Raw genomic sequence first — 13,716 nt, forward strand, 5'->3', positions numbered from 1 at the left:
CCTGGGTCAGCTGTGTGCAAGGCAAATGCCTTATACCATGCGCCATTACTCTGGCCCCCAATAATAGATATCATTTTAAACTATTTTCATATTAAGTGAAAGTTCAAATCCTGTGTTCTTAACATGACATTTCAAGTCTAAAGTAGTGATTAACCCTTGGAGTTATGCAGACTATTACATATTTTCATGGATGGATGGATGCATATTGTAATATAACTATTGAGTTTAATTTGAATGTTCCTAAATAGACTATAAAGTGGTTTATAACAGGAAGAGTGCTTTGTAAGTACACTCGGTATTGAACAGTGATTTTTACATATAGCTCTCACAGAAATATACTCAGTAATTGAATGAAATATGCCTTAATTTGGCATAATGTCATTACTTCAGGGAATAATAGACTTATCATTGATCTTAGAATTAAATATTGTTGGGTTTTTGTTTTAAAGTTATCAGTATAAAATATTACTAAATAAATATATCATAACTCACTAATACGTTTATATGATTTAATAATTACTGATTTTATTATATGAGCTGTTTTATTGGTATGTAAGGCCTAATAGTCACTTTCAACAAAATTCTACTAATGGGGCCGGAGAGATAGCATAGAGGTAGGACTTTTGTTTTGCATGCAGCTGATTTGAACTGATGGTGTTTCAAATCCTGGCATCCCATATGATCTCTCTTGCCTGCCAGGAGCAACTTCTGAGTGCAGAACCAGGAGTAACCCCTCAGTACTTCCGGGTGTGACCAAATAAAGCAAAATAAAAATCTGCTAATGGCCTAACCTTGAATACTGATTGTCCAGTTATGTGGTACTTTTCTTCCTAAGCAGTGCTTAGAAAGACAAGATAGTACTAGGGTTGCACTTAGGAAACCACCCATCATACAAGACATTGTGTTGAACAGGTATATCCCTGATAAGCTTTAAAGACAGTCATAATTTTAGAGAAATTTTTTACAAACCATTCTTTATGTTTAACTTAATATATTCATTTAAATGCCAGGATTATAAACATGTTTGTAGTTGGGTTTCAGTCAAAAAATAGTGCATCCCCCTTCACCAATGCAACCTTCCCACCAACAATGCCTCCCATTTCCTCCCTCCCCACCTTCTTCCTGTGTTGAGGCAGGCATTTTAGTTCTCTCACTCACTACCGTTATCATGATAGTTGTTGGTGTAGTTGTACCTCTATCTGCATTCATCTCTCTTTGTGGTAAGCTTCAGATCATAGGCTAGTCCTTTCAAACCTCATCTCTATTATGTCTAGGTATAATTACTATAATATATTTTATTTTTCCTAAATCCCATTGATGAGTGAAACTATTCTGTTTCTGTCTTTCTCTGACTTATTTCACTCAGCATGGTAGTTTCCATGTCCATCCTATATATGTCCATGTATAAGAAAATTTCATGACTTTATTTTCCTGATGGCTGCATAGTATTCCATTGTGTATATGTATCACAATTCCTTTAGCCACTCATCTGTTGTTAGGCATCTGGGCGGTTTACAGATTCTGGCTACTGCAAATATAGCTGCAATGATCATAGGCATGCAGAGGGTATTTTTGTATTGTGTTTTTGTGTTCCTAGGGTTTATACAAAAGTGTTATGACTGTATCACATGGAAGATCAATTTCCAGTTTTTTGAGAAATTGTTTTTCATAATGGCTGGACTGGACTAGACCGCATTCCTACCAGCAGTGAATGAGAGTTCCTTTCTCGCCATATCCTCGCCAGCACTGTTTGTTCTTGTTCTTTGTGATGTGTGCCAGTTTATTTGGCGTGAGATGGAACCTCATTGTTGCTTTGATTTGCATCTTCCTAGTGATGAAAAGCATTTTTTCATGTGCCTTTTGCCATCTGTATATCTTCTTTGATTAAGGTTCTGTTCATTTCTTCTCCCCTTTTTTAATGAGGTTAATTTATTTTGGTGTTATTGTTAAGTTCTGTCAATAGCTTGTATATCTTAGATGTTAGCCCCTGATCTGTTAGATATTGGGTGCATAGCTTCTCCCACTCTGTGGGTGGCTTTTGTATCCTAGGCATCAATTCTTTTGAGATGCAGAAGCTTCTCAGTTGAATGATTATCTCTGCTTCCAGTTGTTTGGACAGTGATGTTTTTTCCTTGAAGATACCTTTAGTCTCAGTGTCATGCAGTGTTGTACCTACATGTTCTTCTTTGAACAAATTCCTATGCACACTGCATATATCTTATTTTGTTTGTTTGTTTGTTTTTCAACCACACCCGTTTGATGCTCAGGGGTTACTTCTGGCTAAGCACTCAGAAATTGCCCCTGGCTTGGGGAGACCGTATGGGATGCCGGGGGATCGGACCGCGGTCCTTCCTTGGTTAGCGCTTGCAAGGCAGACACCTTACCTCTAGTGCCACCTCACCAGCCCCCTACATATTCTTCTTTATACCGCTATAGAGTTCCTGGTCTGAAATTCAGTTCTTCAATCCTTTTGGATTTTATGGTGTTTGATTGAGGGCTGAGTTTTTATTTTTTAACACAAACCATATTTTAAATGTGATTTTACTCAAGTTATTTTATCCAGTGAATTTAATTTGAATGTTAATATTGGAATATAATTATATTGATTTAGCAAATATATTTAGAACTTTAATTATTAATGACTTCATAGGTGTTTGTATTATACCTTTACTTTAATATAAATCAGTACTTAATTTAAGGTTCATAATTCTTTTTTCCTAGATTAATATTTTATTTTGTGTTGGATTATTTAAAATAAATTTCTCAAAAATTTAAAGCATAATCTATTTTCTTAACAGATATTCAAGAAATATACCCTAAAATTTCATATAAAAGGTTTTATGAACTCTGGTCCAGAGCAATAGTGCAAGGGTAGGGCTTTTTCCTTGCACACTACTGATCTAGTATGGACCTCAGTTTGATCCGCAGCATCCCATGTGCTCCCCCCAGCCAGAAGTGATTTCTGAGAGCATAGCCAGGAGTAACCTCCGAGCATCACTTCTTGTGGCCTAAACCTCCCCACAAAAGAAAGGTTTTATGAACTCTGATAGCAGATAATAGGTAAATACCTAAATTCTGGTAAGCATTAGGCTTCCTGTGAATATAAACACCTATTAAAATTATGAATGTGCTATAAGAAGTTGAAAGCCTGTCTAGAGTACAGGCTGGGGTGGGGTGGGGAGGAAGGACACTTGGGATATTGGTCATGGGAATATTGCACTGGTGAAGGATATATATATATTAAAAAATCAAAAAAAGAAAAGAAAAGAAAAGACAAGGCCTCCCAGTTCTTATCACAGGCTGTGTTCTTTACACTGACTGTATAGAAAGAGAAGGTACAGTAAATGCACCCCATATACACAGGCGCTTTGCCTGGTCTGTATTGTGAATTGGGGGACAAAAAAAAGAATAGCTATTTTATATTTCCTAAAATTTTAATAAAAGGATATAAAGTAAATCTATGATTCGTGACAGCTCTCTTTCATTCTTTCTATGTAAAACCATAAAGGAAGACTTCATTTGTAAGCAGACATAGTAGAACAGTAGAAATAGTAGTGTTTTCTGTCCCAGAATGGAATTAGCATACATAATTTACCCCAAATGAATGCAAAATAAAGTCTTGTTTTCAATTCTTCACACTAATTTAAAACTCATTTTCAAATATTTTGAATAAATGGGAAACTTTCTCAATACACAGTAGGACTTTCTGGTGTTCCTGTAAAAATTTAAATATAAGACAAAGGCTGGATGCTATAAGTAAATGTAAATCCAATTTCTGATGCAATCATTGTGATCAACTATCCTTTTTGTCATAATTAAAAGACACTAGTTTGTGGTTCCCGTATGTCCACAATGTCTTTTAGATGCTTTGACTCAATTTTAGAAAGTTGGGCATGCACACCAACTGATATTCATTATTCTTTGCTTAATAACAGAAAAAAAATGTCAGCTTTGGGATTCTTGACAGACCTGCTCTGGAAGTGAGATTCTACTTAGAATCAGTTTTTCTTATTTCTTTAGTAGTCTCTCTCTCTCTCTTTTATTTTTTATTTTTCATCTTATCTACAAATGTTGAAAAAAAGAAAATAATAAATTTTACACATTTTGTCGTATTTTGATTCTGATTCATATTCTGTATTTTTTTTTGTTTTATTTTGTTTTGGTTTTTGGGCCACACCTGATGATTCTCAGGAGTTACTCCTGGCTATGCGCTCAAAAATGGCCAAGTGTCATATGAGATCCCCATGCACTGCATGGAAGCACTTTCTCCAAAAGAGAATGTCAGTTAAAAATATACACAATTTTTTAAAAATAAGCAAATGAGGCAATGCACTGAGAAAAAATATTATAGGCTATTTACTTTCACGCTCATATTCAATTTTAGAAGTTATTATATTTTATTATAAATAGTATATGGTACAGAGAGAAAGAAAATGAAAACATTGGAAAATTGGTTGAAAATGTATGTTATCTCCCAAAAATGTAACTTTTTGTCAAAAACTATAATAAAATAATTTTAACAATGCATCAACCAGCTATACTTGATGTCATGCAATACCCAGGAATTCTTCAAGAGAAGAATTAAGTCCTTTTTGTTCTTTATTTTTTTTATTGTAAGAATTTATTCAAGAGACAAAATTGATTAACATAATGAGGTAAACTAACATAACATAATATAGTGATATAACATAACGTTATAATATAATTGATATAATAATACATGTAAGTCAAAGAAAGTTTCTGATTAAAAACACAATTTTTTTCCATAATGGCTTATATATTTTTCACAGTAGTATTTTAGGTACATATTAACATTGAGTCAGGGGAATACCCATCACCAACTATGTCCTCCCTCTATTCCAGTTCCCTTTCTACAACCCATATACTCCACCATCACCCCCCAGGCTGCTAGAGTAGGTGAACCCCTCTTTGTCTGGCTTACTATTAGTGATCACATATCTGTTTGATCCTGGAACCCTCCCTTGTTTCCCCCTCTATTTAAGAGGCAGAGCTAGAAAAATCGAGGTATGTGGTTTTGTTTTAAGGAAAGAAAAGCAATAGATTGGGGTACAAAATAAGAGGAAAAAAAAGAAGAGGTCAAAAGTCAAATACGCTGAAAATGGGCAGAGTCCCTGGCCTAGAGGCTTTCAACCTCAGTTTGAGAGAGGATGTGAAAAAGGTAATTGAGATACCACAACAAAACAGAAAAAAATATCAAATTAAATAATGGTGAGCACTACAGCAATAAAGACAGGCACCACACAATAGTCTCGGTTCTGAAATCAAATCATGCTCGACTGCAAAAAGAAAGAGAAAGACAAGTCAAAATAAAATAAAATAATATTGGAGACATCAACCGTAGTCTCCACACCAAAATAAAGACGTCAAAAAGATATCGATCAATCAATAAATAAATATGTGGAAAAATGATTGTTTTGTGCTTTTTTCCCCCTCCTTTTCCTTATCCTCTTGCATAGGCACAGTAACTATTGGGAATATTGTAGAGGGAATTCCCTTGACCTAGGAGATACAGGGTTTCTCCACCCCTGAAGTATACTGTCATGGGATTAACTCTAGACTCCCATGATCATTTACTCTCCCCTTGCTGCTTTCATGGTGTGTGGAAGACTTCTGCTTTGTCTTGGATGGTAAAATCAGACCTCTGTTTCTAGAGATCTTGGTGGCTGTGCAGCTCAGGGAATGGAGTTTATGAAGTCTTTGTGGTTCTAGCAGTTCTGCTTCTTCAGTGTCGTTTTAATCCATCTTCTGTAGTTGGTATTCTTGGTCATTAAGTTGCTCCTAAATGGAGCCTGGGATAAAGTCTTTCGTTATGTAGTTTTCTTTTCTTAATTTTTTAAATAAATGGTAAAATTAAATATATTGTTCTGCCCACATAGAGAAAACCATCATAAAAATTAAATAGATAAACAAATATATACTCAAAGGCAGTTTTTAATTTCTCTCAGAGAAGATTTTTTTTCTCTCAAAGAATATTTTCTAATTGATATAAGGCACAATTAATAATTCAGAACAAAAAAATCAGTTTTTTTTTTTTTGTTCTGGATTTTCTATCATATCCAGTCAGTATTAACTGTCACTCCTAGAGGTGCTTGAGGAAAACATTCAGGGACCAAATTCGGCTTCCAGAATGGAAAGTATATGCAGGACACTGAACTACCTCTCCAAACACATCCATTGCAATTTTAGATTACATTGTTTGATTAAGCCTCCTTTTCATTTACTCAGAAAATAAGTTTGTTAGATTCAACAGCGTTTTAAGAACATTTTAATTGTATATATAATAGTTATGGGATAAGTACTATAAAGTTCACTATTCACAAAAACATTTCAATGCATTTTACATTAGATTTTAGTGATACTAAATAAAATAATATTCTTTTTCAAATAGCATTTATATTTTATCTTTTTATTCAATTAACATTTAATATTTCCAATTATATTGCATCTATATTTTGCACTGAATCACCTAGACATCATCTAGTAGGCAGAAACACAGAAACTGAAAAAAATATAAGAATTTTATTTTTAAGAATATTTCTTTTCTTTTCTTTCCTCTTTTTTTTTTTTTTGTTTTGTTTTTTGGGTCACATTTGGTGGCACTTAAGGGTTACTCCTATTTCTGTGCCCAGATATCGTCACTGGCTCTGGGGACTATATGCAATGCTGGGAACTGACTCCAGATCTGTCCTGGGTCAGCCATGTGTTGTAAGGCAAATGCCCTACCTCTGTGCTACTGCTCTGGCCCACAAAAATTTCTAATTTTTTTGGAAATTAATTGTGCATTCGTTTTTGTTTTGTTTGTTTGTTTTTTGTTCTGGAACCAAACCCAGTGTGCTGAGGATTGAACCCGGGTCTGCTGTGTGCAAGGCAAACGCCCTACCCACTGTGCTATCACTCTAGCTCCTGATTGTGCATTCTTTTAAAAGGCATGCGAAATAAAATTTTAATTCAGACTTCTTTCATGTAGTCATTTTCAAACTTATTTTACCAAAATATTATATACTTATTTAAAATTTCCTAAATACCACTACCAATTATTCAATTTATTTGTTGTTATTTTTCTTTTGGAGGACTCAAAAGTAGAACTCAAGGGACTACTAGAGCAAAGGGAGTGATATTCTGGGCATATAAAGTATCTGTTATATATTTTTTCCAGGTATCATTTATTTTTGTTAAATACATTTCTCCAATTATTTCTCAATAATTTTAATTATGTGCTATTTTATTTGTATTTTTCAATTATTTAAATTCTCATTTAAAACACCTTTCCAATATTCTTTTTATTAATTATCAAGCCATATTATTTCATAATTCTCCAACTTCTGACTAAATATTTTCAAAAATAATGTTAATGTTGATATAACAAATGTGCAAGCTATGATTACTTCTTTTTTTAATATCTTTATTTAAACATCTTGATTACAAATCTGATTGTGATTAGGTTTCAGTCATGTAAAGAGAACCCCCCTTCACCAGTGCAACATTCCCACCACCAATGTCCCAAATCTCCCTCCATTCCACCCCACCCCCACCTGTACTCTAGCCAGGGTTTCCAGTTCCCTAATTTATTCACATGGTTATGGTAGTTCTCAGTGTAGTTATTTCTATAACTGCACTCACCACTCTTTGTGGTGAGCTTCATAAAGTGAGCTGGAAGTTCCAGACCTCCTCTCTGAAGATTGTTGCATAAGTAACTTTTATTTTTCTTAAAACCCATAGATGAGTCAGACTGTTCTGCATCTATCTCCCTCCCTCTGACTTATTTCATTCAGCATGATAGATTCCATGTACATTCATGTATAGGAAAAGTTCATGACTTCATCTCTCTTGATGGCTGCATAATATTCCATCGCAATCCCATTTTAAATAGATTATAATAGTTCCTCCGCCACGCCTCAAAAGAAAATAATGGCCACCAACACTTTCCAGGTAGTTCAGTCTTGGTGAATACCTCTGTGATATTCTCGGAAAAGGGCTGAGGATTAATCATAAACATTCTTGTGTCTTCATTTACTACAACAGTCCAATGCCACACCTGTACCCCTTTGAAGAGGAATAGTCTGGCTCTACTATTTAACTTTGTCACGTTTTCAAGGCACCAAATTAGTTTCTGATATATAATTCCTGGACCAAGAGGCCACATATGGCCACAAGACATGTTAATATTTTATAGCAGTGTCATCGCAGTATTCTCACAGGAAATGTGACTGAAAGTTACAAAGAGATCTATCAAGCTTCCTGAGCCTAAAGAGTTTCACAGAAAGCATAAGTAGCGCCAATTGCAGTGTAGTAAACACTTAGACACTGATTTTAGTAACACAATGGAAACATATAATAATCATTTCAAATTCACTTGTTGTATTTGGATTTTTCATTTGTCTTTATGTTAGAACAAGTAATATGAAGTAAATGTGTTTGGACCTGTATGGTGGGAACTATGGTGGAGGTTGGGAGTTTGGGGACACTGATGAAGAAAGGCCACATTGTGGTGGTATTAGTGTTTGAATATTTAATATCTGTAATGACTTTATTATGAATAACATGGTAAAAGATCATGCTATAGTAAGAAATAGAAACTAAGTGGATAGTGATCCAAATTCTTCACTCTGACAAAGATGGTTACAATACTTTAAGTATAGTAAACTCAACAGATAAAGTCTCACTAAGCAAGAATGTTTTGTTTGCTCATTAATTATACTAATACCTTTATTTATAAATGTATATTTTATATCTTAAGCCTCATTTATTAACTTTGTTTATTAGTGTGATATTTTTTATAATAGCTTTAATGAATATATTTTAGTTATTTAATCGTAACACTATTTTTAAGAGTTGAATTGTAGTATGGAACATGGTATTCTGTATTTGGAATTCATTAGAGCTTTGTATTCATCTCTGCCTACCACAGAATATATGACTAGCAAGCAATAATTAAATATTGACAACATAAATCTTAATTTATGTTTTTGTTCTGTATAATTTTTTTGGATATGGATGGTATAACACATTATGCTAGAAAGAAATATAATCTTTCTCTACATTTAAAAGAAAAAATAACTTATTATTTTTAAAAGCGCTCTAATATTATTATTTAACAAATGTTGGGACATATAAGAGTTACTATTTTGAATTTTTTGCTGTGGCATTGTAATATTGAACTGTATATCGCTGTCTATTCACCTATCTTAGAACAACAGTCACTATTTTCTACCCTCCAAAAGAGGCCAAATTTATGCAAACTTACTTTTATCTCTGAATGTCATTGCAACTTTCATCAATCATTCAAGCTCTTTAAGTTTCTAAACAGTAAAATCTGGCAATTTCTCCTTCTCTAGTTTGCTCACAATACTCTCTTGAAATCTTTAATGAGTTTGATTCTAAATCTGAACTTGCTTCATGAAGCAAAAGATTTTATGTTGCAGCTTAAAAGCAACTTCCCTTATTAAACAAAAGTAGTGATATTCTATAATAAATAATATTTTTAGCTAATTTTCATGTAAATGAAGTAAAGATAGTACTAGAATAAGTTATTCTTTCAGGCTACTGTCCACAGGAAATAAATAATGTTTTATAGCACATGTCTTCTTTGGAAATAGTTAATATTCAATCATTGGAACAAAGCATTTAGTGTTTCTATTAAATCAGTGGTTTATATTTTTAAAAAGTCAATCTCTAAATTAAAAATATAAATCTAGTGAGTGCTTTTTTTGGTTTTACTATTTCTACTACATGAAAACCAGCAACCTTCAATATACTTTTTTCCTTCTTAAAATTTTACTCTTCCTAGAAAGGCAAAGTCTATAAAATAAAATATAAAGTCAGGAATGTATTTTTTATTTCCACACACAAATATGTTTGAGTTAAGCTAGTCTCAGCTGAGACATCCAGTTACATTCTCTTGCCAATAAAACACCTGTAGTCCCGATAGCTCTTAAATTGCATTCAGATATTCTTCCCTACTGAAAATAGTACTAAGCAAATATATTTCTAAATCAATTTATTTTTATAACTCAGAAAACAATTTAATGTAAATGTATGAGTTATTCTTATTAACAATTTTCTATTCATGGAAACAAAGCTTATAATAATCATCTTATTTATATTCATTGAAAAATTCGCAAATAATAATTAAAATGCCTAATTCCTTTTTCAAACAGATTATTAATATGACCATTGTACAATGCAATTCATATACAAATTTTATTTCTTATTTGCTTCAATAGAGGATATGGAGCACAATTAACATATAAATCTCTTTATTGTTGCTTCCCTGCATTTTTAGTCATTGGTATTTGACCTTTCTGTATAGCATATAGAAAACAAAAATGCATTTTTTATTTCTCTTCTCTGGAACCAGTATTTCTTTAATGACTTTTATTGCTGCCCCTAAATACCTAAATATCCGATCTGCAAGCACCAGATCATGACAAAGAAAAGAAAGAGAGACAATTGGGAAACTTTTCTAAACTTCCCAAAGTTTCCTGAGGCATTGTTTTTCCCACATAATTTTTGAACAGATTGAAAATTGATCATTTTAGGAAATTTATGGATTGAATTTGCAGGAATAAATGAAATTAAATTTTTGCAAGTACTGTATGAAATAGATTTTTGAGGTCAGCTCAGCAGAAACGAAAATAAAGTCACAAAAATTTCAATTCAAATATGCTAAAATTTAGATAATCTGTTATAAAATATGCATAATGGAATGGTTCATATCTATAGCCCAGTTCTATTTATAATACTAATTTTCAAAACAAATTTTGTAAATTCAATGCTGAAATTAAATTTAAAACAATAAAATATCGAATATTTTTTCAGTTACTTAATCTAGAGGAACAAATTACCTTGGTGTTTATATTATTATCAAATTTAGAGCATCAGTCTGAGATCATAGAATTCTAAGCCTAAAATTTAAGAAAGAGAAGTAATTACATAATACCATCAGTCTCAAAATCATTTAGTTACATTGTTCCTATACTGTAATAATTCTTTAGTATATTTTTATGAGTGTATATAAAAATACTGGCATGGCTTAAAGAATTATTTATAAGACCTTAAATGGTATAATCTAGAGTACTCTGTCTCTTCTATTATTATATTTCACATTAAATATCCTCTTTTTTCTCTCTACATTGTTTTCAATGGTTCATATAAAAGTTTATCAATGTCCCTAAATTTTGTGCAAAAAGTATATTTTTTCTCTACATCTCCTATGCTTCTACATATTATTTACAAATATACATTTCTGAGTATTAGAAATTTCATGAACATTAGATTTTTACAAAGTTCATGAGCATTAGAAATTTATTTCATTAGCGGTAGAAATTTCACTTTTCAAAAAGAATTTTAATAAATCCTCACATAAAACCTCACATAAAACTTCATAAAACCTCACAAATTTAATGAAAAATATGTTTTAGAAACAAAAAATTAATTAAAATGTCTACAGTTATAAATTCTTAAAATTGAGTTCTTGGGAACGAAGCAGTGGTGCAGGGCGTAAGGCGTCTGCCTTGAGCGCACTAGCCTAAGACGGACCATAGTTTGATCCCTGTTGTCCAATATGATCCCCCAAGCCAGGACGATTTCTGAGCATAAAGCCAGGAGTAACCCCTGAGCGTCACCGGGTGTGGCCTGAAAACAAAAAACAAAACAAAAAAAATTTGAGTTATTCAGTTCTAAAGATATGCTATCAGTTTCTTCTAAAAGGGTCAATTACCTCTCTCAATATGTTATTAATAAGTCGTTTCTCTTAAGTGTTAAATTGGTGTGTATAATTTAAAGTTGAAGAAAACAGTTTTCCTGGATAAGAAAATGTTACCATTCTTCAGACAATGCAGATTATTTTGAATTTTGAGCACAAAACCCTGAATGATAAGAATTACTTATTGTCCCTCAACCTTTGCCTTCCCAAATTGAGGTTGCTACCACTGCTTTGTTCCCCTGATTTTGACTAATATTGTTATATAAAAGCAAAACAAAACAAAACCTTCCAAAAACAAAAGGAACACAGACTAAAATACTGGGGGAAATGTTATAAATTAACTTAAAAAATGCCTCAAATTTCTGTTTGATACTTACTTTCAAAAAAATTTAATTTGCACAGCGGTCCTATGTTTTAATTTGCTCTACTTCTCAAGAGCTAATCTCTATTATCCTTGGTCTAAATTAAAACTACAAAGAAATGAGTCATTAGTGAACAGACTATTGGTTTATATGGATAGGTTGTATAAACGAAAAACTCATTTATGAAAGTCAGTCACAACCTGAAGTATTGTTTAGCAATACTTCTCTTTGGTTCAACTCTGACTCTAACTGTACTCTTTCTTGGTATTTCCAGAACAGCAAAGATGTAATTTTCAGCGAGTTCCCTTAACAGTGGTCGATTACAGAGTCCCCCTGACCTATTCACTGATCCCATTCTCTATACAGGCAGTTTCTAGAAATTGAGTGCACAGACCTGTGATTTTTACTTTTAGACATATCTCCAGAAAAAATAAGCAAAAGAAAAAAAATAACAAGAAAGGGAGAGACAGAGGAAAGGAAGAAGGAGGAAAGGATAAAGGAAAACAAAATGAATGCTACTTAAACATTAAAAGAAATATATATATATACATGTATATATATACATATATATGTATATATATGTATATATATTCGTGAATGTCATTTTGCTGTTGTTATTTGTTTTTGACCACACCTGGCACTGTTCAGGGCTTATTACAGGCTCTGCACTCAGAGATCACCCTTGGAGATACTTGGGTGGCCATATGGGGTGCTGGGGATCAAACCTAGTTATGCCAAATGCAAGAAAAATGAACAATTGCTTAGCATCCTCGAATGCCATTTTTAAGTATTTTGATACATTCAGTTAAGTAATTTTGAATGCTTATAAAAATGAAACATAAGAAATATTCCTTAAAATTATCTGCAAACATGCAGACAATTTAATGTAGATTTCAATTAACGTTTAATCAATAAGACAGCATCATTAAGTTAAAACATAAATTTATAAAACTGGAAAATGATACCAATGATCTCTGCATTTTCAGGTGTTGATTTAGAGGTTGTTGGTGAGGGGTGACAACCTGGTAGAGGGTTCTGATGTTAGAATTCTGCAATCACGACATCCTATCTTTAATAATAATGTAAATAAGCATAAAATAAATCAAAATATTTCAAAAGTAAAAAAAGATTTTAGGAAACTATCCAACCACATCACCCTACATGTTTATGATCACCTCATAGAATAATGAAACAATCCCTAGTTTACATCAAACACTTATTTCCTTCTCTTTTTCATTTTTTGTTTCTTATTTTGTAAAATAAACTCATATTTTAAAATTATTTGATAGTTCTCTTTTGTATTATTGTTATTTGCAATTCTTTTCATTATAATTTTAATTAGACAAAGTCTTTTGTTGATTGTAAGGCAATATACCTTGCTCATACATACTGTCATATAAATATTCATTAAATTATCTCTTGTTTGGGTCAGAGCCGTAGTGCAAACTGTAAGGCGTCTGCTTTGCCCACGCTAGCTGCTAGCCTAGGCAGACCGCCGGTTCTATCCCCTGGTGCCCCATATTATCCCTCAAGCCAGGAACGATTTCTGAATGTATAGCCAGGAGTAACCCCTTAGCGTCACCGGGCGTGGCCCAGAAACAACAACAAAAAAAATCTTGTTATATCAAA

At 32.7% G+C, this 13,716-nt stretch overlaps 1 pseudogene; it reads left to right on the forward strand.

Moving 5' to 3' along the window:
• The first annotated feature begins 3,277 nt into the window (after nucleotides 1-3,277).
• On the forward strand, nucleotides 3,278-3,402 carry LOC126016666 (uncharacterized; annotated as a pseudogene).
• The last annotated feature ends 10,314 nt before the right edge of the window (nucleotides 3,403-13,716 follow it).

Source organism: Suncus etruscus, chromosome 8 (assembly GCF_024139225.1).
Source record: "Suncus etruscus isolate mSunEtr1 chromosome 8, mSunEtr1.pri.cur, whole genome shotgun sequence".
Lineage (NCBI taxonomy): Eukaryota > Metazoa > Chordata > Mammalia > Eulipotyphla > Soricidae > Suncus > Suncus etruscus.